Below are 6,523 nucleotides of genomic sequence, written 5' to 3'. Positions count from 1 at the left end.
AGTGACAAGTGAAGATTTAAGCTCATCTCCTATTAACATTGCTTTGTCTTCAGCAATAGGTGAAACAACAATGTTATCACAGGAGCTACAAGTGCAGAAACAACAAAATGAGAAGTTACTCCAGAAGTTCCAAGTCTTGGAGTCACAAAAGGTAAAAAATGATACCTTGTATGTAGAATAAATGGAAGAGTCACATAGGTTAGAGCTTAAGGTTAAATAGTTAGAAAGCAGGACTCTAATGGCATATACTTTGGCCCAAGCCAAAGAAGGTATTTGGTTAGATATTAACCACTCTATAACAGAAGTATGGCCATCCATACATATATTTTTTGAGCAGCAAGAACTGATCGCTAAATGCAAGGTCGAGATAGAGACCTAGAAGTTAGCATTGGTCACAAAACCCAAAGAAGCATCAAGAATGATCAGGATACTAAATTCTAAGACTAGGCAACAGTTACAAGAGATGAACATTACAAATAGGAAACTACTATTTTGGAAATTAAGAAAATTCCAGTGAAGAAGAATCTGTTAACTCAGCTAAAAACAAAGTGTGATGCTTTGAACACTACAATCAGGAGGTTTCACTCTAAATTCAATATATTACATAAGAAAGGTTTACCAGAGATAGTATCATAAAATGATCAGCTAGTAAAATTGGAGGATTATTGTGAAAGGCTTTATACCATTGCAACATACAATAATCAATTTGCAGGGATGAAAAGGCAGATTACTGGCAAAGAGTTTTTAGAAGCTTTAAGCTTAGACCTCTCCATTAAATATGAAATTGGTCATCTTTTTCTCACTAATCCCAATTTTGAGAGATATACCGAAGTTGATGAGATAATTAGAAGGATGGTAAATCTCAAGATACCTAGTGAGAAAAGGTGGGACTGTTAGGTCCCTATAATACTAGTGATTACCCCATTACTATTGTAGTTGTATCCCTTATTAATATTGTTGAGCCCCTATTGTTCCATATTTTTATTACTGCGCCCCATAGAATCCCTCTATTGTTATTTTTGTGGCTTTATATTATTATTGTTAGGTCGGCTAGGTTATATTGTGACTCCATAGACTCCTACTATAGAAAGGAGGTTTTGTCATTTGAATCATCCAAGAATTGTTCATTTATGTAATGTAAAGGAGGTTGCCCCCTCGAAGAGGCTAAATTATAAGGCGTTAATCTATCTTTTCTATCTTTTTGTGAGCTGGTTTCATAACATTTGGTATTAGAGCTTTGGATTCTAGGGTTTCGCTGCTCCAAATAGGTCATCGTGGAATTTTCGATATATCTTTTTTTCTGCAATGTCTCAGAAGCAAAAAAAAAACCATTTGAGATGAAATTGCATTGAACCTTGGGTTTGAATTTTAGAGCTTTTCATGCTATATTTGCAGAGATATGATCTGAGGAAGTTGTTATTTTTGCAGACTCTTGAATTACATTCCAAACAGGTGACCTGGGGAAAATCATCATAACTTTCTCTCCGAGAATCAGATTGAAATTTTGTAAGAAGGTATAGAAAGAGAACAGACTGTAGTTTCTTGTATATATTTTTCAGTGCCATAGGTTGAAACAGTGAAACGTGGCACTTCATACAAGTTCGCTCTTTTGGAAAGGTCTATAATTAGGTCATCTTGAGAGATTGTGCATAACTCTTTCTTGGAGAATCCAATTTGGATCAGATTGGTGGCATTGGAAAGAGAATGCAGAGGGCTACTATAGGTCGCAATTTTAGAACTAGATGATTCGAAATTACAGACATACATTAGATTCAATATCAAGCTCCTACAAAGCGAAAAAAGGTGTGTAGTTTTTTTTAAATTTTTGCTTAAGCTTGGTTTGAAAAATTAGTTTGAAGGAATTCAAAGGGCATAGTAAATCATTATTATCAGTAATTGATGCCCCGTGGAAAGAAAATGCAAACACCTAGTAAGCAACCTAAAAGCTCTGATGAGCCCCAAAAATGGATAATTATATGGGCTCATTCAGCCTCCTAATTCGACTTAATCCAACATTCTCATTAGTTTATTGCATCTTTTTTATTATATTTATGCTAATAGAGTGAATTGGGTTAGTCATTATGCCAACAAGTCTAATGTGTGCTTTATGCAGTCTTTTTGGTCAATTTGGAGACAAAATCAAAGGTTTAAATGAGCACTTGGTAGCCAAATTCGTGGAGAGGATTTGTAGGAAGGTGTCCCCTTCATTTATGGGCCCTTACCTCGAATTCTCCACCATCAACTCGGAGTTCAAGGGCCACCAAATCGATTATCACAACGGCAGCCAAGCAAGGGCTAGTAAAGTTGCTGTTAACTACAAGTTTTGGCAGCCAAATTCCTAAAGTTTAGGAGGACTGTTGGGGTTCTCAATTTTTATAAATAATAAGGCTTAGGGCCTCATTTCAGTTAGTCACATTGTAGGCAGAAGTTAGCTAGTTTTTAGTTCGATTTTAGTCATTCTTTTAGTCATTTTTTAGGCAGTAGATTAGCTCTGCATTTCAGCACACCTTCAAGCTTTCCCTCGTGGACAGTTTTTGATGTAACTATTATTTCTTGCTCAATAAAGATGAATCCAGCTTTGCACCAGCTCTAATCTCTCTTAGGAGGCTGTATCTCTTGGGGTTGGGCCCAACACAAGTGCCCAGTACTTCCTTTGTTTACCTTTATGTGTTTTTGGTGCATTCTTAGAATAAAATTGCTATTTAGATTTAAATCTTGTTTTGTTATTTAGGTTGCTTTTGATGATTAAAAAAAGGCTTTTCATGTTCAGATTGATTTGATAGGTTAATAATAGGGAAGATCTTTAGAAAAAGGCCATCAAGCACCTCTGATCTCACCTCTCCCTCAGTGGGATCATGAGCTGGGACAAAGGTGACCTTGCTGCCAACAAAAACACTATCTTTGCCTCACCATGCAATCATTAGTGTTAGATTCTCATTTGCAGAAGCTGATACCAGTTGTGGTTGAGCGTTTAGATTCATGATTTCTTAGTTTGAATAGATATTTCACATGATTTCATTGCAATAAACTTATGTTCATTTCCCTTGCTGTTACTTAGGCCAGATTAGAGTAAAGTAGCTAGGTCATTGGTTTTCCAAGTCTTTGTTTGTTCAGTTTACTAAATAACTTGCAGAGCACATGTATTACCTCTCTATCTACCTTTCCTCCATTAGATAATCTGCTCCAACCCTTAATCCATGATTCCTACCCTTCATTTGCCATACTTTTCCCACCTTGCCCTAATTTCTACACTCTTGTGCATCATCGCTTTCTCCATCCTTGAACAAATCCAATTGCTCCTTAGCCCCATTCACCAGGTCCTATACCCCTTAACATCATTATCCAACCTCCATTTCCACTTTCCCACCATTTTTCCTCCATCAATCCTCCAAAACCCTCTTTTCGGAACATCCTGTAGAAATTACAAAACATCTTGTAGAACCCCTGTAGACTTCCTGTAGAAGCTCACGAAAGCGGTTTCTTGATAACCAAACTCTGTGAAATTCTCTGGAAGGGTGCTAGGGACCCCTTAGGCCCTCTTCTAACCTTCCCAACCTCCTGCAAGCATTTCCTTTCGCCAATCCACCTCTGCACAGTCAAAAACAGTTAAAGCACATGCACAATAATTCTGCCAACTTACTCAAAAATACAAAAAGATGTTTCTTTTCAGATTTCACTTCAGAAGTAGCTTAGTCACATGAATTTTACCTTTCTAAGAGTCAATGGCATTCCTTTCTGTAGCTTTCATCATTTTTCTTGCACCAGTAGGGTTAGTCGGTAAAACTAGGGTTTGCATTTCCTTTCCGCTTTCAGTTTCTTTCTGCAAGTAGATTAGCCCCCTTTGAGTTAGCTTTCATCCATCAGTTAAAAAGCTTCTTCTAAGAGCTCATAGAAGTTGGCTTAAGCTCCTAGTGGACTTGTGCCAGCTGATCAAGTGACAACCGCGGCAAGAGCTAGTACTTGTGCATACAACACCGTTGCTTCCAAGTTTGTTACGAACTACCGGGTTGATAAAATTAAAGAAGGGAGTTCCAGGAGTTGCAGCATTATTGCTGCAATATTGGGGCCCACCATTCTTTTTGGCACCGTTGGCGGGGACGCGTCAGAGTATTGGTGGATGCTGCTTTTCTTCTATTTTATACTACAACCTTTTGCTAAGTAGTTTATCTCATTTCCACAAAAGTAGAGTAGATATTTCCTGCTTTCATAGATTAGCATTTCAATTCCGCAATTTCATTTCTATAAGTGTAGATTAGCATTTCAATTCTGCAAGCGTAGCCTAGCATTTCATTCTTGCAATTTCATTTGAGAAAAATAGATTAGTCCTTTCCTGCTTTCATTTCAATTCCGCATTTTCATTTCAGCAAGATAGTTAGTTACAGTTCAATCTATTTTTGTAGGTACAAGTAGAAAAAAGCAAAAAACAACCAAAAATATTTCCTTTCATGCCTTGTAGGAGTAGAGATAATTCAGAAAAATGATTGCACAACGCCCCCACTGCTTCATGCAACCAACCTTCTCTCTTCTTCGATGGCTGTGATTAAAGAACCCTTAGGTGGACCGCAAGACATATTTGAAGAACCTCAAGGGAAGAAGAAGAAGAAAACATTCCTCTGGAGCAAATGGATACAAATAGAAATGTTGGGAGCAGTACCTTGTCCAAAAATGAATTTGCAAATTAGATGGAAGATTTCAAGAGTGATATGAGGCAGTTTCTTGCCATGCAACAAGATACCTTGTGGATTCAAAGGAAGAAAGAGGAAGCCAAGAGGGCTTTGGCCATCTTTTGTCCCAGGTGCACTAGAAAGCATCCTAGGAATGAATGTCCATTGTACTCCATAGAAGTGTGTTTTGTCTGTGAAAAAGACTATCCTACAGATCAGCTCCCTTCCTTACCCAGAATCAAAGATGCATATCAGAGGGCAAAAGGAGCCATTGAACCACTCTATTATCTGAACCAAAGGAGGCCACATGGACCCATACCTTACCAACAGGGAATGCAAGGGACATCCCAGACCTATTACGACCCCTATCCAGCCACTTCCATGCCTTCTTGGGGTCCCCCTACTCATCCTTCCTGGTCCACACCCCTTGCTTGGTCAAATCCATCTCCATATTATGCCCAACCAGCTGCTCATTCATTTCACTCTTATGCTCAGCCACAGCCTCAGTGGAATGCACCTCATCAAGGGTGAAGGCCCCAATACAACTCTCCTCCCACTCCTTTGCCTCCACCACCTACTCAACCGCAACCATCGTCTCCTCCTCCACCAAGGCAGCCCCAAATGCCTGCCCAACCACAATCCCATCCACATCCATCTCAAATATACACCCCCACTCAACTACTCGTACCACCATTTCCAAATCCACACATTGGAGTAGCTCAACTCCATTACAATGCTGAGGCACAACATGTCCAAACAACTCCTCTTGAGCTCCAAGATATTCACCATAGCTCAGGAAGAGTATTGGAGAAAAGAGATTATATTAACAACACTGAAGGATCACATCTAACAAAATAAGATTCAAGAGAGGAGATCAAAGAACCATGGGCTACACTTGATGAAGAGAAGAGATCAGAATCAGAGATCAGAATCCGATGCATGGTTTATGAGAAATTGATCTCTGTAATATTCAGCCATTTTCCATTTCTCTCGAAATCTGTGCATCTATTGATCGTAATTTTTCTATGGGAGGTGCATAATTATGAGAGGAACATGCTCAGAAAGTTTCAGATCGATCCGGTCTATCGTTTGGGAGCAATGGAAAAAACAAGTTTCTATCTTGTGAAAATTCAGCGTCAATAGCATGAGGGTGCAAATCTGAATGTGAAGCCAACTCCTGCAGCATGGATCGGGCCAGAGGATACATGCATAAGCAAAATAGCCATGAATCAGCCACCAAGCCATCATGCAACCATAGAAACAAATGCATGCAGTAGCAGAAAGGACCTAGCAGCATGTCGACTTACAGGTATGCGTCTAAACCAGTTCCTCTATTTGCATCAATATGATTCGAAAGTGCTTAAACGAATGAAATGGTGGGATTAAGCCAGGAATCTAGCAAAGTTAACCCGACAGTGCCTTCTCTAGTGCTCAGCCGAAAATCATGCAGTATACGTGAACAGTCAACTCACGTGAAAAATAAAAAAAACAGGGAGTGTTGGTCGTTTGAACTCCAGTGCAACTAATCAAGAAGAGAACATGCAGTTCATGATAGCACTGCAGTCTACATGTGGCCACGTACCCCTGGCCACTTCAGTCCATCATCACGGATCACGCCGTAATTAGAAAAATGCTCGGCTGACTCTCACCACCCGCTGATTCATTTGCACTTGCAACGTTCTTAGCAGAAGTACGCGTCCTCTGCTCCCACAATCTGTTAACCTATTGTCCTCCACCAAGCTTTTCATCTTGTTTCAAAGTTCTCCCACGTACCAAGCTGGTTCAGAGGTGCAGGGACATCCTACAGAAGCCAGTAAGAAATTCTATAGGAAGTACGACATAGCCTTCCGAAACAGAGA

Source organism: Pinus tabuliformis, chromosome 5_1 (genome assembly GCF_031772625.1).
Source record: "Pinus tabuliformis cultivar Carrire ecotype Pingquan chromosome 5_1, CPIR1, whole genome shotgun sequence".
Classification (NCBI taxonomy): domain Eukaryota; kingdom Viridiplantae; phylum Streptophyta; class Pinopsida; order Pinales; family Pinaceae; genus Pinus; species Pinus tabuliformis.
The sequence above is the reverse complement of the archived record's forward strand: the minus strand, read 5'-3'. Positions refer to the sequence as shown.